Consider the following 26,097-nt stretch of genomic DNA (forward strand, 5'->3'; position numbering starts at 1 on the left):
GGTGGAAGGCCCAGGAGGCTGCGCTGAGCCACCCCATCCTCTCCCTGGCAGGCAGGCTGCGTGGCTGGTTAGCAGCTTGTCACTGGTGTGGATGGAGTTAAACCTTTTCGGGGACTATTTACTCCTGATCCTAAGTGACAGCTTGGGGAGGGAGAGTCACGTGGCCCTGAAATCCCCGGGGGAGCCGATGGAGCATGCCCACAGCTGCCTGTGCCTGGGAAAGATGCTGGATCCTGCAGTCACCACAACAGCATCCTCTCCCTGCGCCAGGGACCTGCCAGCCGGAGAGATGACTGATTAGATCAGATTAGATCCGGAGCCCCGCGCTGCAGAAGGGGGCCCCAGGGGCGGGGGAGGAGGACCCCAGCTGGCCTGAGCTGGGGGGAGGGGTGCCTTGGGGCTCGCAGAGGTAGAGCTTTCCAGCGCGGGGATCACACCTCAGAAGCCGGTGAGTCTGTTTTCATGCATCACATAGATGAGGTGGGAGGAGGAAGGCTGGGCTCTGGTCAGGGCTGGCAGCTGCCTGTCTGCCGCGTGAGCCTGGGCTGCTTGCACTGCGGTGCACTGGCTTCCCCATCCCTCATCCTTGGCAGCCTTACTTGGGGATCATGGATGCTGAGAATGCTAATTATAACCCTCCCTGTGCCCCCACCCCCACCTCCAGAGTCCCTGTCAGGGCTGATGCTGTTTAAATTGATTACATTAGAATTGCATCTCCTGGATGAGGGCAGCGTTGGGGCTGGCAGCTTCCTAGGGTCCAGCAGGGTTCCCCAAGCAGGCTAGCACAGAGACGCCAGCCCACCCTCCCTTTAATCCTGCCAACAGGAAGGAGAGATGGAGGGGGTCCGGGGTCAGGCTCAGGTCAGCCCCAGGGGCTCACCTTCCTCAGGGTGGGGAGGGGGTCAGGGTGTGTATCATTCTTATGGGTCAGAGGTTGGGTCGAAGGATGACAGAGGCTCTTGGATTCCAATTTCTAGGAGGCATCTGAGCTCTGGGGGTCTCAGATTTAGTGAGGAGCTCCTGAAGGAGCTGGAGCCTGGTATGTGGTGGAGGGGGCAGGGAATGAGGGGATGACGTTTATAATGATGGTACCGGGCTGCAGCCAGCTAAGAGCCTCGAGGTATTGTGTGAGGAGTCTGGGGAAAGGAGGACAGTTGGGGAACTGGCCAGAGAAGGGTAAGGAGGGCTACAGTGGAAGGGGAGGGAAGTGGGGCGAGACAGGAAAGTGGTGGGGGCGGAGGAGAAGAAGGGAGAAGAAGGGAATAGAGGCTCCTGGGAAATGCTCTTTGAGACAACATGCCAGCCAGGGCAGGGAAAGGGGCTGTGGAGCCTGGGAGAGCAGAGATGGAGAACCGGGATAGAGGGAGAGCCATTCCTGGGGCACAGGAGTGGGGAGGGAGAGCTGCAGGAGGGTGGAAGTTGGTGGGGAGGAGGCTGGAGCTCAGAGCTGGTGTCAGAGGAGGTTGCAGACTTCAGGGATTGGAGGCTCTTCCCAAAGCCCTGTAGACTCTTTACCCCCAATCTGATCACTTGAGTGGTGCACTCTGCTGAGGGTCTCCTGCATGGTGGGGCAGGGTCCTCGCTGGCAGGTATCTGCCTGAGCCCACTGTCTGGGCAGGTGCGGGGGCACTGTGGGCACCTGCCCTACAAATCTCCCAAATCCTGTCTTCCAGGCCACCCTGGAAGAGTATGAAACTGGGGAGGGCTCCTGTGGCTAGGACAGTTCAGTCGCCAGCTTTCACCCCTGAGCAGCTGCATTTTAGCTTCAGCAGGACAGAAGCAGACCCTGCTAGTGGGTGGAGGGGAGGTGGGAGCGGCTAGGCTCGGGCCTGTCTCCAGGTTGGGGTGGTAGCAGGGGTGGAGGGCTCCCCGCCTGGCACTGCCACTGGGCTTTCCTTATGGAAACAAGCGGGTTTCTGTGTCTCCACACAAGGGCGCAGAGTGCCGAGCCACAGATATGAATTATTAAAAGTCCTTGGTTTTCCAATCAGTGGCGAGGTGATAAATGTGTTAGCACTGGTGTGTAATTAATCCTGGCGGGCTGCTGCACACAGGCTGCAGACAATGGGGGTCCCCCCTTTTTTTTTTTTGCTGGGCTAGGCTTCTTTTCCTCTTTCCTAGGAAGGTGATGGTGCAGGACGCATTACACAGATAATTACTTTGAATGTGTCTGCCTGGATTATTGAGTTGGATTATTCCTGCTTGTAAATGAAATAATTACTGATCCCCCAGTCAGTGAGGGAGGCAGCCACCTTGGCTCCTGGGCTGACATCAAAGCCCCCACTTTGCCCAGGCCCAGCCTGCAGGCTTGGGCTCACAGAGTGAGCTCTCTTGGTCCAGGGGACTGGCCTAGGCCAGAGTGAAGAAGCCGCAACAGCCGATGGGAGCATGGTGTCAACTGGGGCTGAACAGGCTGCAGTTCTGTTCTCCGAGCCAATTGCCTCATCATCTTCCTCACAGCCTGTTGTGAATTTGCTGAGGTCATTGGCACTGGTCTTGGCGCACGCATAGGCCCCCCCAGAGGAAGGTTGGAGCTGGGCCTCACAAGAGAGCTGCAGGATTTGCGCTCCCCTGAGCTCTGGGGTGAGGCGAAGGGGCTCTGGAAGCCGGGGCTTAATGAGGGGCCTTTAGCAGGTCAGTCTCCAACCGCTGAAAGCACATTCAGAGAGGAAGAAACGACTGTATTTTGGGAGACATTTAGAGTAAGTGGGAGCAGCAGGAACAGAAGTTGAGGGTGGGCCGAGAAGCCTTCTCCCGGCCATCTCTCCGTTCAGGGGGCTCCTGCTCAGCACCCTCAGCCTTCAGACGCCCCTCAGAGACTCTCTAGTCCAGACTCCCTCCACATCCAGATGAGCCTTCCTCAGCCTCCCTGACAGAAGCAGCAGCCTCACTTGGATAATTTCAGCGACAGGGAGCTCATTACCTCACAAGGCAGCTTCCTCTGTGGTTGGAACATTCTTCTATGTTGAATCAAAATCTGCTGACTTCTAAGTTCCACCCTCTGGTTCTGATTCTTTGAAGCTGTGCAGAACAAGTCACCTCTCTCTTTTACATGGTGATAAAAATAGTTTTCTTTTGATTAAAATAGTATATAATAGTCAGTGTGTGGATGTCCTATGTTTTACATGATCATTTCTGTACTGGACATTTAAGTTGTTACCTTATTTTCCTTTTACAGATAGCACAGGAGGAACATTTTTGTTCGTAAGGCTCTTTCTGTGCTTTGGGTGACTTAGGATAAATTCCAAGGCATAGAATTAATATGATGAAGGGTATACATTAAAAGAATTATTATTCTGTGAGTATAAAAGTAATACATTGTCATTTAGAAATGTAGGAAAACCTAAAGAAAAGTTAAGAATTACCCATAGATTTGATATATAATTTTAATTTTGGTATATTTGTACTTTTATGAATTCACGCATGAATATATGTCTAGATTTATCATCACAATACGTATATACATATCGTTAAAATCTTGGCCCAGATGTGTATTATTGTCAGTTAAATGGAAAGCATTTTTTCATATTATTAAATATTATTTTACAGCGTTATTATTGTTATTATTATTATTATTATTATTAGAGACAGGGCCTTGTTCTGTTGTCCAGGCTAGAGTGCTGTGGTGCAGTCTCTGCTCACTGCAGTCTCAACCTCCTGGGCTCAAGCAATCCTCCTACCTCAGCCTCCCAAGTGGCTGGGTCTACAGGTGCATGTCACTATACCTGGCTAATTTTATGTATTTTTGGTAGAGACAGGGTTTCTCCATGTTGGCCAGGCTGGTCTGGAACTCCTGGGCTCAAGTGATCCACCCACATCTGCCTCCCAAAGTGCTGGGATTACAGGCGTGAACCACCACCTCTGGCCTTTACAACATCATTTTAAAGTGGCTGCCTCATATTCATCATATGCCTTTTCAATTTATTTGCTGATTTAACCCCTATGGTAAATTAGGTATTTCCAATTTTCTACTTTTATAAACAAGGCTACAATGAACATATAAATATCTGAATCTTCACACTTATCAATAATTTTTTCCCTTAGGTTGCATTTCTAGAAGTGAAATTGCTACATTATTAAAATATTTTGCCAAATTCCTTGTTCAAAAGCACTAATTTACATTCCCAGCAGCTGTGTCTGAGAATGGATTTTTGTGCCATGAGCATCAACATTGAGTATTACAATCTTTTTCATGGTTTTCATATATTGTTTCAATCCATTTGTTTGATTGGGAGCGAGACATACAATTTTTAAAAAGAGACTTATCAAATGTGACATTGTCCGTATTAATAGCAATGCAATATATAATATGTTCATATAATAAACATATTTATGTGTTTGAGTCTTTGGCTTTTCTTAAAAGGCAGTGTGTACAGAGTCATTAAGATCACAGTTGGCCGGGCACAGTGGCTCACGCCTGTAATCCCAGCACTTTGGGAGGCTGAAGGGGGTGGATCACTTGAAGCCAGGAGTTTGAGACCAGCTTGGTCAACATGGTGAAACGCTGTCTCTACTAAAAATACAAAAATTAGCTAGGTGTGGTGGTGGGTTCCTGTAATCCCACCTACTTGGGAGGCTGAGGCAAGAGAATCAATTGAACCTGGGAGCAGAGGTTGCAGTGAGCTGAGATCGTGCCACTGTACTCCAGCCTGGGTGGCAGAGCAAGACTCTGTCTCAAAACAAACAAACAAACAAACAAAACATAGTTATGGGGTCAAACTCAGGTTGAATCTGGAATCTACCATTTACCAGTAATATGATACTAACAGTGACTTTACCGCTTTGTGTCTCAGTTTCTCCATTTGTAAAATGAAGATAATGCTTCTTGTGAAGATAAATGAGGTTACATATGCAAAGCACATAGAATCCTGCTGAGCAGAATAAGTGACAAATGTGTTTGTTATTATTACCTTGTTGATTTGCATGAGAAACAGATATCTGAAGATAGATGTCATCATCTGTCTCCCTCCAAGCCCTCCCAGGTCTCCTTGTTCAAGGCTAAGTGCCCCTGTTCCTCCAAAGACCCTCAAGTTCTTTCTTGAGCTTTCCTGGGGCCCCCACATGAACTGTGGCCTCACTGGCACAGAATGTGGTGAGGTGGCCACACACATGCCCAGGGTAGCCACTTCCTCCAGGAGAATCTCCTGGAATGGCACACTTGCTGGGGGCTTCCTCTGGTAGGTGCATGGATGAAGGGAGTTGGCCCTCTAGTGTCTCCTGGCTTATAGGATACTCCACTGGAGCTGGTACTCCTGCAGCCCCGTCCACGCCCCTGCATGGCCATGTGCACATCCTGTCTTGGATTTCTTCCTTGTCAAATCTACCCAGCATTTCTCATTCCCATGAGACCTCTTTGCACTTTCAAAAGTAGCACAAGCTGATCTGATAAACTAATTATGATCCATGTGTTAGCTCCTGCTGTGGTCGTGGAGAGAAGGCTCATCTGGAATTTGAAGACATGGGTCCAAATCCTGGCCCAAGTAGTAGCCATATGATTTGCAGAAGTTACTTAATCCTTCTGAGCTTTCATTTCTTAGCCTGAGAACTGGAGTTTGTATCACTACCACCTACCTAGCTGATACCTAGGTGAGTAATATACATGGAAGTGCTTTGTAAACTGAGAATAATCACACAAATGTCGGTTACTGAACATCATGTTTCAGAAGGCAAGGCTTTAACTCAAAGACCAGACAGGTACTGAGGTGGATTGGTGGGAAATGTGTTTAGCTGGTATTCAGGGATACTGTCAAGTCCTCCCAGGTCACCCACTTAGTCTCTGTGGAGGATTGATCCTTAATGCGTGAATTCAGGAAATAGAGCTGGAGGTGCCAGTGCTGATCTGATAAACATGCATCAGTGCTGAGGCTTCAGGGTAGCTGGTCCACACTGGTTTCAGCTATGACTTCCTCCGGTTAGTTGGAGCTCCACTTCTGCAGCGAGACGGCCTAGGGCCCTCCTTAAGGAGGAGGTGAGGTCCCTCCTTAGCTCTGACATCATCGTGTCCACCCAGTCTGGCTCATCATGACTTGAGAAGAACAGGCATCTATAATTGCAGGTTCCAATTTGCTTTTAATTAGCCAAATGCTTGCAATTAGCCTCTTAAATTCTACCTAGCCTCAGGTGGTGCAGTCATTGTTCTGGTTTTGCTTGGTTCCTGGGATCACATGAGCAGCAATGGGCTATCCAGGGACTGGATCCAGGCTATCCAGTAATCCTGCTAACGTCACTTGAAACCGGGGCTGTCTCACTGGGGAATTGAAGGGGATGGGAGCAGGGAAGAAAAACCTGCTTTGGTGGGGTGGTGCGGGTGGGAGTGTGGTGATAGAGGCGTAGTGCTGAGAACTGTTCGAATGACAAGTGAAGTCTAGAACCCAGGTTTCCTCCTCCTAACCCAATGCTCTTCCCCTTCTGAGCCTCAGTATCCTCATCTCTAAAATGGGAATAATAATTCCCGCCCTGCCCTCATCACCAAGAATCAAATGAGTTAGTGTAGGAAGTAGGTGTGAATATGAAGCAATGTGACCTGAAAGTCCACGATCACATCAAATGTGAAACCTCTTTAAAGTTCTCCATATGCTCCCGGTGGTCCTGGCCACTGCTTCTTGGACTCTGACCTTCTCAATCACTTCTCTACTGTCCAGTAATTCCTGACTCCATTGTCATCTAATCCTGCCAACTCTCCCCCCAACTATGAGTGATTAGAGGGCAGTATTTAGCACATAGTAGGTGCTCAACAAATGTTGGTTGGATATATGAAGCTTTGGATGGGAGGGTTAGGCCCAAGGGGCGGGCACAGAGAAATGCTCATGAGAAAGCCTTGGATGGGGCAGTGGTGGGGAATTTATTCCCTGTTCTTCTCAGTCTTGCGTCTCACTCCTCTGTACTACTTCAAGGCAAGAGATGGCCTGATTTGTCTTATTTGTATTTGTGATGTTTCACACAAAGCCAGGCACAAAATGGTTGGTAACTGCTTTTTGACTGGCTGAGTGAATGAGACAGGGTGATGTGGTAGAGACAGCATGGAATTAAGTGGTGAGTAGAACTTGGGAGCCTGGCCCTACCATTTTCTTTGGGTACATACTTACTGCATGCTCTTTATGTACCAGGCAGGTACTAGGTTGCAAAAATGAATTTTTATTTTGATTTATTTATTTTTGAGATGGGGTCTCACTCTGTTCCCCAGGCTGGAATGCAGTGGCACAATCATAGTTCACTGTAGTCTCGACCTCCTAGGCTCATGCAGTCTTCCCACCTCAGCCTCCTGAGTAGCTGGGACCACAGGCGTGCACCACCACACCTGGCTAATTATTTTGTTTTTCATACAGACTGAGTCTCACTTTGTTGCCCAGGCTGGTCTTAAACTCCTGGGCTCAAGTGATCCTCCTGCCTCGGCCTCCCAAAGTATTGGGACTACAGGCGTGAGCCACTGTGCCCGGTCAGAAATAAATTTTTAAACTCACAGTCTTGTAAGGGAGCAGATGAGTGAACAAACGACCATGCTGTATATGATAGAGACATATGCTACACATGTTGGAGGCCAAAAAAGAAAAGGATAGACTCTCCTAGGGGGTTCCCCAAGGCAGGAACCTTAAGCCGGGTCTCAGCTTGGGAAAATTACTTTAGTTCTCTGGGTCTCTGTTTCCTAAGCTATCCTGTTAGGAGACTGAAGTCTTCTCAGAGGTGAGGATGAAATGAAATAAAATAATATGAAGAAAATGTCTGGCATTGGATAGTCCTTTTTTTCCTTTCTTTCTTTCTTACTCTATGGCCCAGGCTAGAGTGCAGTGGTACAATCTTGGCTCACTGCAAGCTCTGTCTCCTGGGTTCAAGCAATTCTCCTGACTCAGCCTCCTGAGTAGCTGGGATTACAAGGCGTGTGCCACCATGCCAGGCTAATTTTTGTATTTTTAGTAGAGATGGGGTTTCACCATGTTGGCCAGGCTAGTCTCGAACTCCCGGCCTCAAGTGATCTGCCTGCCTTGGCCTTGGAAGTGCTGGGATTACAGGTGTGAGCCACCACACCCGCCCTAAATAATTTTTTTTTTTTTTTTTGAGATGGAGTCTCGCTCTGTCACCCAGGCTGGAGTGCAGTAGCGAGATCTCGGCTCACTGCAAACTCCGCCTCCCAGGTTCAAGCGATTCTCCTGCCTCAGCCTCCTGAGTAGCTGGAATTACAGATGTGCACCACCACGCCTGCTAATTTTTGTATTTTTAGCAGAGATGAGTTTTCACCATGTCAGGCATGGTGAAACTTAATAAAAGTTCAAAATTCACCTTGAAACCAGGACGGGGATTGGTTGGTGGGGGGAGCTTGGGGATGGCAGGAGCTGAAGGAATTCTGGTCCCTACACAGCCTCACCCTCTCTTTGCTGGTTAGTATCCATTCAGACTTGAGTAAGTCCCTCACCTTCTGTAAGTCTCAGGCTCTATCTGTGAAGTGAGGATAATACGCTTGTTGTATGGCTCAATTGAGAAACTTCACACAAGTCACCTACAACATGCTAGGCACATAGTAAGTACAAGAAAATATTAGCCCTTCCTTATGATTTTTACCAGCATATTTCACAGAGAGACCACATCTGCATGCTGACACACGCGTGTTGCATGTGTGTGGACTCCCAGATATGCTCAGGAAGGGCGGAGGGTGAGAGGGCCTGGGGTTAGGCTGTGACAGCTGGCTGCTGCTCAGTCTGAGAAGCCTTCCTGGAGGTGAGGCGACTGGAACTCTGTAGAGAAGGTGGGAGGGGTCAGGTTCGGCTTGGATGATGCAACTGGGGAGGACGGCTTGTGGTTCATGCCCAAGTTGGGGGAGCCTGCTTCATGGGAAACATGTCAAAAGGAAAGGTGGCCCCTGACAGCAGGAACTTAGTTATCTCAGGCACGTAGGCCACCTTCCCCCCACACCCCACTCCCCCTGCCTGGGCCAGTCCTGCCAGCAGCATCCCAGCTGCTCGGTAGCCCGGCTGGTCCCCTGACCTTCCTAAGCAAGGCAGCCTGGCGGCCATGCTGGGTTGCCGTGGTAACTGGCGGCCTCCCAGCTGGGTTGCCCGGGTAACCGGTTAGCTGGCGTTCGGAGAGGAGGGTGGTGAGCTGGGGGAAGTCAGCCTCAAAAGAGGCAGAGAAGGACAAGGGCTGGACAAGGAGGAAGACAGATCCCAGATGCCCCCAGCACAACCCTCTCCTCTCTCCCTCATGGGACTGGGAAAGCCAGAAAAAGGCAGGTAGGAAAGAATGTTGTGCTGTTTCCGATCCTTTGTGTGTATGTTTTGCAGTGTGAGTCATCTTGGCCCTCATGGGACGTTTAGGGGATTTGACAAGGCGGCTCAGGAGCTAACCCTGGCAGTGATAAAATCAGGGGCCATCCAAACCAAGACGTCAGTCCTGGTCCTTCCCCCGCCCCCCATATCCCAGACAACTTTACCTCTTTGAGCTTTGGTTTACTCATCTGTAAAATGGAGGGGACTTGGACCTCCAGGGCCCATGTTTGGGGGCTGTGCCTGGCACTGTCAGCAGTGGGTTTCCTTCCTCTCCTTCCATAGTGATTTTTGATTCGGTGGCTGCTTTCCAGCCTGTGAACAGCTTGCACCAGAGGCCAACCCTGCTCTGAGCCCAGCCTTGCAGAGGGGATGGTGGTGGGATGGCTAGAATTCTTGAGAAATTAGACACATGGCTCTTACCTCAAGGAGTTTACTAGCTCACTCTGCTGAGGGCAGATAGCAAGTTACACAGGTGGAAACGTCTGCAAGAGCAAGAAAGGTTTTTTTGTTTTTGTTTTTTTTTTTTGAGACAAGGTCTCACTCTGTCACCCATGCTGGAGTGTCCTGGTGAGATCATAGCTCATTGCAGCCTCGACCTCCCTGGCTCAAGCCATCCTCCCACCTCAGACTCCCAAGGAGCTGGGACTACAGGTGCTCACCACTGTACCCAGATGATTTTTGTATTTTTTGGTAGAGACCATTTTGCCATGTTGTCCAGGCTGGTCTTGAACTTCTGGGCTCAAGTCATCCATCTGCCTCAGTTTCCCAAAGTGCTGGGGTTACAGACGTGAAGCACTGTGCCTGGTCAGAATGTTTTAAAAGGAAGACATCAAAATTTTTGACTGCAACCAGTAGAAATACATTCCAGGAGCACATGTGTGTTACCCTTACTGTAAGTGGTGCACGTCATATTGCAGTCTTGTCTGGCCTATACATATTTATTTTTAAAGATTGTCTTCACCCTTCAGCTTGCTTTCACACTGACAGATGAGTCACTTCTTTCAGTTTGAGAAACACTGAAAGAGCATGCACACTAAGGCTCTTCAGCTATGTATAGGCCCTCCCACCGCTCTCACCTTCCAGGTACTGTCATCTGGGGGATCCTCGCCACTCTGATCTATGAGGTCACCAAGACTCAGAAGTCTCATGACTTGCCCAGGGCCAGAGGCAGCAAGTCCCGGAGCCAAGGCTCGAGCTGGGTCTCTGTTGCTCAGGTCCACAGCCCACGCCTACACCTGCTGAATCTGCTGTCCAGTTTTATTCCTGCTGTGAGGAGAACTCAAGGAATCTTTTTTTTTTTTTTTTTTTTTTGAGATGGAATCCTGCTCTGTTGCCCAGGCTGGAGTGCAGTGGCACGATCTCGGCTCACTGCAACCTCTGGCTCCTGGGTTCAAGTGATTCTCCTGCCTCAGGCTCCCAAGTAGCTGGGATTACAGGCACATACCACCATGCCTGGCTAATTTTTTTGTGCTTTTAGTAGAGACGGGGTTTTGCCATATTGGCCAGGCTGGGCTCGAACTCCTGACCTCAGATGATCCGCCTGCCTCGGCCTCTCAAAGTGCCGGGATTATAGGCATGAGCCACCACATCTGGCCAAGAACTCAAGGATTCTTATAGGGAGAGAAACAGAGCTCTCAAGATCCAAACGGTTCCCAGGTGTCTGTCCTGGCCCCCTTAAAACTGAGGGCCTGGAGCCAGGCCTAGAACTCAGGCTCCTCTTGTCTGCTGTCTTTGGGACTGCAGAGGTGGGGACTGAGGAGAGCTGCGAAAAGAGAAGGCCAAGCTTGAAGCAGTCTGGGTGTTCCCTCTGTGTCTGAGGGGAGTCAGCCGGGGAGCATGGGTGAGGCTAGCTGTGAGGCTGAAGCTAACCCCTCCCGACAAGCTGTTCTGGCTGCCAAGCGACTGGACCTCACTGTGAGGGCAGACTTGGTGTCAGGGGCCCAGGCCATGCCTAGGGGCCTCAGGCTTCTGGGAGGTTTTTTGACAGGAAAACCTTAAACCAGTCCCCAGAGAAGCCCGTTTCTCATTGTCTGTCTCCCATCTGACAATGGAGATGACAGTCAGCAGGATGCCTGCCAAGTGTGGCCTTGAGCACAGGCTAAGGTCAGCGCGGTGGGGGAGGCAGCAGGGGGGTTTGGCACCAGGTGGCTGAGGTTGGGAGTGGCTGGAGCGAGAGGGGCGTGAGTGGCTGTGGAATACCCAGGTCGAATGCTGACCCTATAAATATTTATTGTGAAAAAATAAAGATAAGGCTTGGAATGAGAAGCAGGAGCAAATGAAGGAATCCACACTGCTCGGTTCCGTTCTCAGCTGTGCTGTGTGAATTTAGCCTGTGTGTCCATCTCTCAGGACCGGGTTGGTTTTTGTGGGGTTCAGTAGCTGATACTGTTCCTGCCCTTCCCACATGAACTTTGCCTTTTGCAAACAGGAGAATGGGCAAGGCATTTATGGCTGGGAGACGTTTCCTTGCTGTTTGGGCGTACTCTCTTTTCAGCTTCAAGCTGCCCGACCTGCCCTGTGTTGAAGGGAGGGCTGAGGGGTGGCTGATGGCTGAATTAGGGCCCGTGGCTTGGGGAGGAGGTTGCAGAGGGTCAAGAAGCTTCAGCTCTAGCTGTGTCCTTATCTCTCTAGGCTTCTTATTAATTTACTCAGCACCCACTGCTTTAAGCAGCATTTCCAATTGTAAAAATGAGAGCAGCCAGAAGGTATCTTGTCCGGGCTTTTGATTTGGTATTTCCGGCTCTTGGTGCCTCTGTAACATGTTGTGTTACAGGCCAGGGTAGTGGGTGTGTGCGACTAGGAATTCCGCTGAAATTCAAGTGGGATGTACGTTTCTAGCTCCAGCTGGGTGAGTAGAGGCTGGGGAGATGGCGGGTTTCTGATAAGGAGAATCGGTACTTCAGGATGGTACCAGCCGGCAAGAAGAGCATGCCCGGTGCTTCAAGGAGAACTGATTTACACTCTGAAGTTGGATGAATATCTTTCTCCTAGGAACCCCTAATCTCTGCATCCATATACTCTGCCATCTACCTACTCAATACGCTCTATTCCCCCAGTTTGTCCAGGGTGACCTTTGATTGCCTTGGAAGAGTCTATTTCTGAGATGATGGGCCACTTACCCATGGCTACCTTGGGAAGTGAGGGAGGAATCAGAATTAGAATTCATGGATGTTTCCGTGTTTCCTGCTAAGCCATCTTCTTGCCCCTCATGTGACCCAACTGTGAGTGCGGGTGTGTATTAGCCAGTAAGAGCAATGGAGGTGAGGGGGATGTGGTTATTTATTTATTTATTTATTTACTGAGACGGAGTCTCGCTCTGTTGCCCAGGCTGGAGTGCAGTGGCCAGATCTCAGCTCACTGCAAGCTCCGCCTCTCGGGTTCATGCCATTCTCCTGCCTCAGCCTCCCGAGTAGCTGGGACTACAGGCGCCCGCCACCTCGCCCGGCTAGTTTTTTGTATTTTTTAGTAGAGACGGGGTTTCATCAGGTTAGCCAGGATGGTCTCGATCTCCTGACCTCGTGATCCGCCCGTCTCGGCCTCCCAAAGTGCTGGGATTACAGGCTTGAGCCACCGCGCCCGGCCTTGTGGTTATTTATTTGACTCCAGTTTGTCATGGCTCCCCCTGTGGTCATGGCTCATTTGTGGTGGCTCAGAGCTGCCCAACTGGCCACCCCTCCCCAGGTGCCCAGACCCCGTGTTCTGGAAGAGGCAGGTGGTAGATGCTGCCTCCTCTAGGGGCAGTGAGAGTGAGAGTGTTTGCTGCTCTCATGTTCCCATGCATACAGAGAGGGCCGGTCAGCTGCTCTAGGTATAATCAAGGGGGCCGTCAGACAGTGCAGAAATCTAGTCACAAAGCAGCTGAGGCAGGGCTTCGAGGCAGAGCTAGGGTGGAGGGAGAATCAGAGACCACACTCAGTGTCAGTAGTCTTCCTTGCTCCCTGCTGCCCACTTGCGATTGAGGAGGGGGCTATCCAATGGGGCAGCAGCTCCTCTAGGAGCCTTAGCTTCCCTTTGCAGAACAGGCCTTCTGTCAATCCAGAAACCAAGTGTCCTCACTTAAAGCCAGCTTAACCATCTGGTGGTGGCTAGCAGGGTGAACTTCACTCATTCTCTTCTTTTCCCTATACTCTTCTGCACACCTTTCTGCTCTTCCTTGCTATCCCTGTAACAGGGTCACTTTTCTTAGTGTGTTCAGATGTGAGCGTGGAGAGCAACTGGGAAGTTAGGTGAGCTGATTTTCTCCAGGGCCTCTGGTCTCTTACCATTAAGGTCAAGTGACTCAGCAGAGAAAGGAGGGTTTGCTCCAGTAACTTTGTTGGGGGGAACCCGCTCCGGGGTTGGGGGAAGCAGAACATAGTGTGGGGGAAGACGGGACAGGAGGAGCTGTTGGTGCCCTTGCTGTTCTTTTCAGGGAAATGCTAGAGTGCCCCCTCCTCCACCAGCTCTCTAGTACTTGTGCTGTGGGTGAGGCTGAACCCAGGTCACAGTGCACGTGGGCGCTGAGGGAGTGTAACGGGGAGATCCTGTGACATCTGCCTCGTGGTGGCATCCAGACCTGAGGGGAGCGGGAAGAAGAGAACCTGAGACCTCTGGAAAGAGGCACAGCAGAGATGGGGAGTGTGGGGAGGGTTCTCAGTGGAAAGAAACCTCAAAGGGAGTGGGGCCAAGGGGCTGAGCAAGGACGCCTGGGCTGGCAGGCATGGGGGAAACTCAGACACCCTCTGATGGGCTGTGTGTGGTCAAGCTGTCCCGGCCTCCTTGTTAGGAAAGTCTGGCAGGGAGTGGGTAGAGTGGTAAGCATGGAGACGGAGAGTATCTAGACCTCAGGAAGGACTTTCTTGTATCAAAATAGAAAGCATCCCAATCAGGCCCAGTGTCTTCCAGATTTGGTGTTGTCAGAATCAAGGCCAAAGTTATCAACACTTACACTTATTAAGTTATATTTTTTAAAGTGTCCTTTAATTGGCTGAATCAGCCGGTTGGAAATAGAAGTTGTTCTGAAATATTCCATCCACATATGTCTTTCTCGCCGATAAATGTGTATCTCCCCACAGCAATGAACATAATGTCTTGAAAGAGTTGGTGCTCGGTAAGTCGCCTTCCCCACCTTCTCCAGGCGTTGTGCTTGGGGCGGGGGTGACATACAAGGGATGAGGTGCGGGAACCCCGGTTACGATGGAACTCTCACACCCACATCTTTTCCTGGGCTAGATTTCAGCTTGTTTCTCCACCTTCTGGCTCAGAGCCAGGATCCCTGCTTCCCAGTCACTGGCTGAAGGGCTGGCAGGATGGGGTTGGATCACATCTTGTCTGTCCTCTACTTTCCTCCTTGGAGATGTTGCTTTGTCACTCACTTCTGGGGCACCCTGATAATATGGATGAGGAACTTGTCTGAAGTACAATTTGGGTTAGGAAACACTGAACCTCTTTATACTTTTTATAATCTCCTCTTTCTTTCTTTCTTTCCTTCTTTCTTTCTTTCTTTCTTTCTTTCTTTCTTTCTTTCTTTCTTTCTTTTTCTTTCTTTCTTTCTTCCTTTCTCTCTCTCTCTCTCTCTCCTCTCTCTTTTCTTTCTTTTTTTTTGAAAAGGAGTCTCACTCTGTCACCCAGGCTGGAGTTCAGTGGCGTGATCTCGGCTCACTGCAACCTCCACCTCCCGGGTTCAAGCAATTCTCCTGCCTCAGCCTCTGGAGCAGCTGGGATTACAGGTGTGCTCCACCATGTCCAGCCAATTTTTGTATTTTTAGTAGAGACGGGGTTTCACCATGTTGGCCAGGCTAGCCTTCAACTCCTGAGCCCAAATGATCCACCTGCCTGGGCCTCCCAAAGTGCTAGGATTACAGGCGTGAGCCACCCCGCCCAGCGTTACTTAAATATTTCTTTGAGAAGGAGCAGGCTATTTTCAGCCGGCTTAGAGGAGTTTATCACTCCCACAAGAACCTCAGGAGATAACAGGTCAGGGTAGAGTGAGGTGTCAGCAGCAGCAGCTTATTTACATATTTTCCACAACTCTTTCCTTGGCTCAAATTACAGGCATCCTGGCCAAGTTTCTTTATATTTTCGAGACAGGGTCTTGCTGCATTGCCCAGGCTGGTCTCAAACTCCTGGGCTTAAGCTATCCTCCCACCTCAGCCTCCTGAGTAGCTGGGATTATAGGCGCGCGCCACTGAGCCTGGCTCTGGCCAAGTTTTAGTCTGGGCATTACTGTCACTTTCTCTCCATCATACACACCAAAATCAGTGGGCAGGTCTGGGCTCATTACAGACACTGTGCTCCTGGTGTCAGAGTCTGTTTTTCCAGATGGAATAACCAGGATGGTGGAGGGACGGAGAGTCTCAGCCTTGAAAGTAATCTTTCACTTGGTTCTGCTTTTCTCCCACATAGCAGGCGCCTTTCTCGCGTCTCAGGCACATGGTCAGCCAGCCACTGCTTGAAAGCCACCAGCGACTAGGAGCATTGCCCTGTGAAGTAGCTTTTTCTATTGTTATGGACAGTTTCAACTTATATCATTCCTTCATGTTGAGCTTAAGTTTCCTTCTAACTTCCACACGGTGGAACCAGTTCAACATCCTGGCCATCCTTTTCTGGGCTCACTTGTTTGCCGTTGTTTCAAGAGTCAGACAAGTATGGGGGGATCGTATAACCCATTGGGGAAGATACCGGGCCTATCATCTGCCTGCCTGGGTTTGCACCTGGTTTCCCACTCACTAGCTGTGTGACCCTGCTTATAATCCTTAACCTCTCTGAGCCTTGGTTTACTCATCTGTAAAATGTGAGTGATGGTGGTACTTACCTCATAGAGTTGTCGAGAGGGTTAAATACATTAATACATGTAAAAAGCCTGGAACATTGCCTGGCAACCAAAGGCAATTCAGTACATGGTAGCTTTTAATCTCTCTGGAAATAAATTGTCTGGAATTGAACACAATACTCTAGACGTGGTCTGTTCCATGGGACCCTGATGCCCTCTAACTTGACGATATATTTCTATTATGTCAGACTAAATTTGCAAATCACTGGTGTTTAAATCGAGCTCATTGTACTGAAGCCCTCAGGTTATTTTCCCACGGACAGCTGTCAGGCTTAGATCTCCCCTTTGCTGCATAAAAGATGTGATCTGAGTTAGAGGGAAGGTCAGGGTCAAGGGGAGCCCAAAGCCTCCCCTCACATTGGTTCCAAACACACATGAACTCTCATTGATGCAGTCGAGTCCTTTTGATAATGCTGTTCTGCGATCTGACGTTCTATTTGGAAAATCTCTTGACCCACACTGGGCTGAGATAAAATTCCCTCCCCATGGGTCTTTTCTTTCTTTCAGCGGGCCTTTTTCATTCTTCTTTGCTTGTTCGTTGCATTTGCTTATCAGGTGAGCTAAGCACTTACTGTTGGGAACTTCCTTACCTCCAACTCCGGCTCCTCTATTTCTCCAAGTTCCCAGGCTATCGCAGAAAAGTCACAGGTGCCTACAGCATAATCAGAGTGCCTGTTTTCACAGACGAACCTCTGGGGCTGTCTAAATCCTTGCTCTTCATGGTCCACTAGCATCTGTATTACTGGGGAGCTTGCTGGAAATGCAGAATCTCAGGCCTCACCCCAACGTACTGAATCAGAATCTATGTTTTAACAAGACCCTCCAGGTGATTCATATGCACATTAAAAGTGGAGAAACCTTGCTCTAAGTTATTCAGTGTGGAGTAGGAATGAGAGTATGCAGAAAGCAAGAAGCCTGTCTTTCCAGGCCTTGAAATTAGTCCTACTGACCAGGTTCCTGGGGACATAAAGCTATTTCTGGAATATTTGATCACAAGCTTTTTCTTGGAATGCCTTTCTATGTTGCCCAGGCTGGTCTTGAATGCCTAGAGCAATTCTCCCGCCTCAGCCTCCCGAGTAGCTGGGACTACGAGCGTGCACCACTGTGCTCAGCTCATAATGTTTTTATAAAATACTCATTTTCTTTTCTTTTCTTTTCTTTTTTCTTTTTCTTTCCTTTCTTTCTTTTTTCTTTTTCTTTTTTTTTTTTTTTTTGAGACAGAGTCTCATTCTGTCATCCAGGCTGGAGTGCAGTGGCACAATCTCAGCTCACTGCAACCTCTGCCTCCCAGGCTCAAGTGATCCTCCTGCCTCAGCCAGCCTCCCGAGTAGCTGGGATGACAGGCGTGTGCCACCACACATGGTTAATTTTTGTATTTTTAATAGAGACGGGGTTTCACCATGTTGACCAGCCTGCTCTTGAACTCCTGACATCAAATGATCTGCCTGTCTCAGTGCTGGGGTTATAAGCATGAGCCACTGTACCCGGCCACTCATGCATTTAAAAAAATATAGATGGTACTTGTGTTTTCCTCATTTTATTAGTAACATACTCTTGAGCTCATGTATTTCAAACCTCTGGATATGTACAGTTGGAATCTTAAAGTTTAAATGTTTGGTTTTATGTTTCTGATCTACTTTTTTGGTTAATATTAGGCTATGATTTCAGTATATGGAATCCTGATTCTGCCATCACTATGTTAGTCATCCCTCCCAGCTTTGTCAGTAGCAAATCTGATAACCATGCCTTCTAAGTCTTTATGCAAATCATGGATGAAAATGTAGACCACAGCAGGATCAAGAACAGATCCCTGTGATGCACCCTTAGAAGCTTACTCATTTATTCAGCCAGCAATGTTGACTTCCAGAGCTCCATCCCTGCAATCAGACGAACTGGTTATAGCTCCAACTCTGTTCCCTGATGACTTTGTCACCCTTGGCAAGGTATTACTGCATCAGACTCCCAGTTCTTTATCTGTAGCCCAGGAAGTTGGAGTAGTCACCAGCATCCTCTGGGGGTGCTTTAAAGAAATGCATGTTCCTGGGCCCCTACCTTTTCCCCCACAGATCCTGGTTCAGTTGGTCTGTGTTGGGTACCCAGACACCAGTATTTTGAAAAAGCCCTCAAAGCAGAGAGCAAAAAATTCTCTGGGTAATTCTAGTGTGAAGCCAGGATTGAGAACCACCGGACCAGATAATCTCTAACAACCATGATTTGCCTTTCTGATCCAAGAGGCCTCCTGGGGGCCTGGTACACATCTTCTGGGGCCTCTTGTCCTCTGGCCTGAGCCCTGCTGGCTCAGACCACGATAGGAGAGGGGGCTTAGCTGGCTGGTAGAGCACTGTGGCCAGGCACTGGGTGTGCCGTACAGGACTGTAAAGCACCCGTGTCTTCCCCACATTCCTGGGAGAGGAGTTAGGATGCCTCCTATCAGCTGCTTGCTCTCCTGCCCATCTTCGCTGGACAAAAGAATCATCCCTGACTTCTCTGAAGTTAACTCCTTCTCTGTGCTGCTGAACTTGCTGCTTAACAAAAATAGCCAAAGGACAGTGTAAGTCTGTTTCGGGGAGTCAGCACCCTGTCTGATTCCTCTCTTTGTCTTCTGTTTCTTTCCTCCCATAACTCTGGAGGCAACAGCACCTCTGAGGCCTTCTTTTGCATCTCTTTCCCTCTATAGACTCCCACAGGCTGAGGACTGCACCACTCCAGAACCGTAGCATCTCCCGGAAATGTTGCTGGCCAACGAATGAACACCAAAAGACCCCTCTGACATGGTCCTGGGGGTCAGGGTACCTACGTGCCCAGCTTGGCTCATTTGAGGCAAGACCAGCTTCTAACTTCGGGCTCAGGTTGTTGCTTTGAGCATCGCTTGCCTGCTTCTGGGATATGAGTGTGTCCAGGATGTGTGGTCTCATCTTCTCTCTGCCTCTCCGCAGTTGTGCTGGTACGGGGAGTGTCTCTGCAGTGGGCTTGTTAATTGGCGCTTCAGCTGGCTGATTGACTCTAATGCGGGTGAACATTTATTTACCCCAGCAGCCGCCTCTCAGACAGCCGTTAATTGCAGGCACGAGAGAGACAATAATTACGGGATAATGGGTGGCTTTTGTGTGAGTCCTTCTCTTTGCACTGTGTCAGCAAACACGGAGGGTTTGTTTTCTAACATTCAGCTACCCTGCTGGGGAATAACACAACCCCTCCCCCACTCACTCCATCCCTGTCATCCAGTCCAACCTTCCCTTTCCTTCCAGTCCTGGGTGACAGAACATGTTCCAGTCTTCCAAAATATTGTCTCCTTCCAAGTCTCATGTGGTCATGACCCCATTTTTAGGATTTGTGAGGTCGAACTCATAGTGTTAAAAAAGTAGTGCTTAATTAACTTTGCCTAAAAATGGGTAAGCAAATGTTAAACTATATGCCTGTTCCATGTGCCTCCTGATCTTTGTTGTGTGTTTGTATAGTTGTAACTGATGTGTAGCTAGTGTCTTGTGTCATGAATTTCTTTTTTGTTTAATATTATTTTATACAAACACTCCCAGGTATGATAATGATCTATAAATTTGTCATTTTAAATAGCTATAAGTAATTCTGTCATGTTGCTCCATTACTGGATTGCTTTTCTCTTATTACTGAGCATTTGGGTTGTTTCCAATTTGTTGCTATTATGAATAGCTCTGCTATAAATGTCTTTATATGTACTGATTTCCCCCCCAGTTATTTCCCTGGGGGTTCAGTGAATTATGAAGTTATATTGATCTGGGATCCTGTTGGGAAGAATAGAGGGGCTTGGGGAGCTGGAGGCTACTGGGAGAGTTTAACTAATTCCCTCCTCTCCCGCTCCCAGCATACAATTCCTCTTCTTCTCACCTCTTTTCACATCCATTTTGAGGATGATTCTTGCCCCGACTTCCCTGGTAACAGCCCAGGTTGGTGAGGTGGAGACTTGGCATTCTGGTTATGTACTGCTGCATTGCAGGCCACCTAAAACGTCGTGGCTGAGAACAAGGGCTGATGGTTGTTGTTCAGGGTTCTCTGGGTTGACTGGACTTGGGGAGGGGTGGCCCTTGCTTGGGTCATCTCCAGCCGTGGTTGTCCTCTGAAGGCTCGACTGGCAGGGCCACCAGGGAGGCTCCTCACATGTCTGGCAAAGGATGCCAGCTGTCATCGGGGAGCTCAGTGGGGCCTGTCAACCTGAGCACCACACGTGGCCTCTCCACGTGGCTTGGATTTCCCTCAGCGAGGCGGTTGGTTCTGAGAGAGAATGTCTCAAGAGAGCGCTCCAGGAGACCCAAGTGGAAATTGCAAGGCTTCTTATGCCCCAGCCTCAGGAGTCACACACAGTCATGTCCGTCACATTCTGCTGGTCCAACTGAGCCCACCCAGACACACGGGGTGGGGAATCGACTCCGCTTCCCAATGGGAGGGCACAGCAAAGAATCTGCAGACCTCTTTGGTCTTCCACTCTTGAAGACTGAAAGCATGTATTGGTTAGTAGCCTATGCATCCTACCAGGGCCTGCCTTAGGAGAGGCCATGTGAGAGTCCCTCTCCCCGTCCCCTTCATTTCCATGGAAGCAGTCTACTCCTGTCTTACTTCTGTTTACCAAAAACCTGCCCGTTTTCAGAAGTCATCTGATCTCTCAGCCTTCTCTGGTTGCCCACAGGAGCCACAAGCCTCCCCGTGTTTATCTGCCTTTGTCTCACATGGCTCTTCGCACAGTTATTTATGGGCTTGGCTTGCTAGGTTGTAAACTCTTGGAAGTCGAAGACTCTCTCATGTTCTTCTTGTTAATCTCGACACTCCACCCTGAAGACCTAGTAAAGCTCCTGGCATAGAAAAGGGCTTCCATAAATTCCATCTGCTTTCCCCGTTTTCACACATTTGAGACTGCACTGCCTGTTGAACTAATGAGTTCTTATGAACTAATGACCTTAATGGAGCGGGGGTGGTGGGAAGAGAACAAGCACTTGCCACACACTTTGTGTGTGCACTTAACAGAGCAGGCTAGGAGCTTTACATGTATTCTTTTACATAATTTTTAAAACAACCTGGAAAGTAAGTAGCAGCATTCCTGTTTTATAGAGGATGGAGTTGAGGTTTGGAGATGTTAAGTAACATGTGCACAGTGACATAGTTGGGGTCACCTAGTTAGAAAGTCACGGAGCCATAATTCAAACCTAGGTCTTTGGGAATTTAGGGCACATATTCCCTCCTGTACGCTTAACCTCTTGGAACCTCAGTTTCCTCATCTGTAAAATGGAGAGAATACTTCATAGGGTTGTTTGGATGAAAAGAAATAAGACCACAAGCCATCCAAGGCCACGCTTGGCATCAAGTAGGCATTCATTCCCTATTGCCTGTCACACCATGGCTTCTTGTTCTCAAGGCCTGGACAAGCACTTTACACACCTGGCATGGCTTTATGGCTGGCAATGCAGTTGATGGGTTTGCCCTCCTCATCTTTGGGTGTGTGCGTTGTTCACCAGCACACATATGACTACTGTGGTACATGCCTCCCAATTACTCCTCCTGTCCCACTGGAGCACGAGTGAGTCATTTTCCCTGGATTCTGCACCCCGCCCCCGCTTCCCCAAGTGAGAGACCACCATCTTCCTTGTAACACAGTGCAGACAGCCAGGTCTCCAGTCACCCCGGAGGCTTCTCCTAGAGCAACTGAGGTGAGGGATTCCACCCTTCCACATTAATTGCTTTTGTTTGCTTCTTTAAAATTAGTTCCAATGAGAGCTCATTCATTCTTTCTTTTTCCTCATCTCATGCTCACTTGCTGGCTTCACTACTCAGTTCTGTTTTCCATTTTTTGGTCTCACTCTGTCTCAGAGCCTATAGGGGCCCCATTCAGAACGATTCTGTCATGGTGACATCTTGCTGGGTGAGTTAGGATGAAGGCTAGTAAGGAGGTAGCAGCTACGGGGAAGGGGCTTGCTTGGTAGAGCTGGGGAGAGCTATAATTTATGTCTTTTGCTTCCTGATTCCCTTCCTTCTTATTCCTCTGGCTCTGGTCTCCTCATTCTCTGGCCCGAGGCACTGCCTGGGAAGGGAGGAGCTGGCTGGTTTAGGCGTCCACTAGTCTGCTCTGATCAGTCCCTTTATTCCCCAACTCAGTTTCATCTCCCACTCCCCTGCCTGGCCATTGATATATGGCATAGAGTTGCCAGAATCACAGAAGGCAGAGGAGATTGGATTCTTTCTCTTAACTTTTCTCATACCCTTCCCTCCAAGGGTTCAAACTGAAAGTCTGGGAGTCCAGAAAGGGATAAGATTTTAAAAGCTCTTTCCTCCCTGCCTTCAGGCTCTTCTTTCTTCCCAGTGCTAGTCCTTTGGAGGAGCAGCAGGGCTCAGGGGCAGGCAAAATGGAAGCCTTCCCAGCAAACTGCCCTGCCAGAGCCTTGGGGGAGGCCTCTTTAGACCTGGCTTTCTTTATCGTTCTGGTACAGCCCTAGCAGGGGACTTGTCACAGGCAGTTGCTAGCTTTTGTGATTCTGTTCCAGTCATTGACCTGGATGCCTGGAGTTTGACAAATCTTCAAGTACAGAAAAGCGTTTCCTACGTCCATGTGAATTTGCAAATATATGTTTTTTGTGCTTACAAGCCCATGGGAAGGTGAGGCAGGGAGGAGGAGGGCAGAATGCAAGCTGGGCAGTATGCAAGTTGGCCTAGTGCATGATCTAAGTATTTTATTTTCCCCAGTGTATGTATGTGCATGCACACACACACACACACACACACCTCTTTCAGGAGGTCTGCCCTGATGGCCTCAGCTAGAACTAACCTCTCCTTCCACTGAATTCCTGTGGCACCAGTGACTTGTATCACTCACAGCAAATCTATGCTTTCAGTTGTACGGTGGTAGCAGAAGATCAGATTGGATGAATAAGTTGGGGCTGGATTATAAAAGGCCTTGCATTTCAAGCCTCCATCCTGCAGGCAGTAGAGAAGCACTGCAGGTTTGTGAGCCAGGGCATGATTGAATTGTCACTTGTGGGGAGCAGGGAGACCAGAGGTGGAGGCACCCTGTCATCTCAAGGGCAACAGGACTAGGGATGACTTGGTGCAGGTGGGTTACTGGACCAGTTTAATCTGCGGTCTGAAGGCAGTGTCATGGATAGGGAAGACTGGTTGGTGATGAGGGTCTAGGATGCCACACTGAGAGCTGTTTTGGGAGCTCAGTGGGTGTGGTTGGGGACCTGTGTCTTAGGGTAGAGTTGGTGACTGGAGACAGAAGAAGACCAGATGGAATTAGGTACAGGGCCCTTACAAAGCCCTTCTTGACACTAGCGAAGTTCACATTGGGCCACCCCCTTATGCAGGGGCATTTGCCCTGGAACGCTTTAGGGGCTTCTCTTCAAGGTGACATGGCAGAATTATTTGCTGGCTATCAAAGTTATTGAGATGAGGTGACAGGGGCTGTGGCAGAACAGAAGCTATGAGGTCCAGGTCCAAGGACAGGTACAGATGTGCCCTGCCCATGCCACATGGACACTGTCATCCCCCATGGCCCAGCTCAGAGCAGCTGGCCCTTTCACTCCCCCGGGGCTCGGCATTTACTGCCCAGACAGAAAAGGGGAGGGATGACATGACTCCTTGTCTGTCTGCTTTCTCCCAAGGTCACCTTTGTCTCTGCTTGTCAAAACTGGCATCATCTCCCTGGCACTGCCAGCCCTGGAGCTGGGGGCTGCATGGTGTTCCCTCAATGTCTTCTTGCCTTAACGCAGTTGCTCTGGCAAAGAGCAGGGAGAGGTGCAGCGGCCACTGTGGCGTAAAGATGCCTTTGAGAGATGGGATCCCCCTCACACTCTTCTCTAGCCCTGAAGTGCAGCCTCCCTCCCTGCCCCCTGTTCCAAGAGGGGCCTTCTCCAGGGCCTTTCTCTGCTGGGGAAGGAAGGGAGGGACTTGGTCCAAGGGGGCCAGCCTGGCTGTCTATATGTTGAGAGGAGTTGTCTGCAGTGCTGGGCTGAGGCCAAGCTAAACACCCCTCTGCCCAGCTGCCTGAGCCATTCTGCTTTTCTGGATTGGTGTGGAATGGGAGAGATTGTGTGTGTGTGGTGGGGGAAGTGGCGGGGGCAGGGGTTTGTTATCTGCAGGTTAACCCTTGGGAGGCCAAGAGGAAGGCAAGCATCCAGTGGGAAAGTGACGCTGTCTGTTTTTTGGACAGGTGATCTCATCAAGACCAAGCCCTTTTGTGGAAGCTAGGGGATAGGGTGTGGATGGGGAAGGAAGAGGCATTGGTCAAAGCGTACAAAGTTTCAGTTAGACAAGGGGAATAAATTCTGGTGATCTATTACACAGATGGTGACTATAGTTAATAATAATATAATAATAAAGTATATTTTTAAATTGCTAAAAGAGTAGGTTTTATTTTATTTTGTTTATTTTTTTCGGAAAGACAGCCTCTTTCTGTCACCCAGGCTGGAGTGCAGTAGTGCAGTCTTGGCTCATGTAACCTCCACCTCCTGAGTTCAAGCTATTCTTGTGCCTTATCCTCTCGAATAGTTGGAATTATAGGTGTGCACTCCCACATTCGGCTAATTTTTATATTTTCAGTAGAGATGCGGTCTCACCATGTTGGCCAGACTGATCTCGAATTCCTGGCCTCAAGTGATCCACCCACCCTGACCTCCCAAAGTGCTGGGATGACAGGCGTGAACCACCCACTGCACCCCATCAAGAGTAGGTTTTAAATGTTCTCACCACAAAGAAATGATAAATATGTAAAGCGTAGATATATTAATTAGCCTAGTTTGATCATTTCACAATGTATACATGTATCAAACCATCGCATTGTACCCCATAAATAGAGCAATTATTATTTATCAATTAGAAAAGAAGACCAAGTTTGGAATGATAGCCCCAGAACCATCCTCCATGGTGATTTTATGGGGAGTGCAAATGTATGTCATAGGTAATTAGGAAAGTTGTTTGGCAGGTCGGAGTCTTTGACTCCCGCTCTTAGCACAAAGGTTTGAGATTTGACTAAGCAGGATACAAAGGCTTTGCGTCCCACTCATCTTGTTGCCTCTCCCCATCACCCTCAGCTCTCCCGCTGTGATGGAGGGTTAGCTATGCTGTCTGCCTTCGTCCCTTGCCCAGAAGCATGTTCACCACAGGGGAGCTTTTCCAGGCACCTGAACCGAAGCATGTCTGTCCTTACTGCATGTCTATTTCATCCCATCCCAGGACTTCCCCCAGAGCAGGTTTTAGAAATGGGATTATCTTCCTTGCCACGCCTGCTTTCATATTACCCTTGGCCATTGTGTTCGAGACCTGGGGATAAATAGTGCAAGGCTAGGTCTCCTCAGAGCTCCCAGCCTCAGAGGGACCTTACCATTTTAAATAGGCTGATTAGGAAAGCTTGTCAATGGCCAGGATCACAAAGAATGCATGTTTTTTGTTTTTAAGGGAGTTTTTTTGCTAATGAAACCTTGAACTGAAGCCACTGAACTTGCCCGGTCTGGAAGTGGGTTGCTAACTGCATAGCCTGAGAAGGAGCTCTCCCCCAGGGCAGCTAGAGAGCAGGGGCCAGGAGGTTCCTCCCAGAGAGCAGGACCTGGGGTGCAGGATTCCCCCTTCCCTGCAGGCTGAGCCCTGGCCTTCCGAAGTGGGTGAGAGCTCTGAGCTGGAGAGTTAAAGACGGGTTCCCAGCTGGCTTTGGCACTTCCCTAAGGATGTGTAACTTCAGACCATTCACTATCCCCTTTGAGCCCTAACTGTTTAAATCAGCTGAGAAGGAGGGATAATAATACAGTGCTTCTCCTTTGGGTTATGTGAAGCTGCAATGAAAAAAGTCAATGTGTGTAAAATGCTAAGGGAATGTCAGAGATTATTATTAATATTGTTATTGTTCTTAGGAGAGGCAGAGACCTGGAGTCCTGGGTTTGAGCTCTGCTTTCATTTGGAAGTTTCTGCAGCCCACAGCTTCCTCCCTAGGAGAGTAAAGAAGGGGCCTTTGGGGTAGGAATTGCCTGCTCCTCCAAGCCACTTTGCTTTGGGCGAAGCCATGGAGGGTTAGAGAAA

The 26,097-nt window shown here is 49.2% G+C and overlaps 1 protein-coding gene across 2 annotated transcripts in view; it reads left to right on the forward strand.

Moving 5' to 3' along the window:
* The first annotated feature begins 212 nt into the window (after nt 1-212).
* Nucleotides 213-26,097, forward strand: part of PLEKHA6 (pleckstrin homology domain containing A6) — a 139,062-nt gene continuing 113,177 nt past the window's right edge. For both annotated transcript variants that reach the window (XM_025376730.1, XM_025376739.1), the window contains exon 1: nt 213-448. The gene's annotated coding sequence lies outside the window, so the exon portion shown is untranslated. The remainder of the gene's footprint in view (nt 449-26,097) is intronic.

This window comes from Theropithecus gelada, chromosome 1 (assembly GCF_003255815.1).
Source record: "Theropithecus gelada isolate Dixy chromosome 1, Tgel_1.0, whole genome shotgun sequence".
NCBI classification, from domain to species: domain Eukaryota; kingdom Metazoa; phylum Chordata; class Mammalia; order Primates; family Cercopithecidae; genus Theropithecus; species Theropithecus gelada.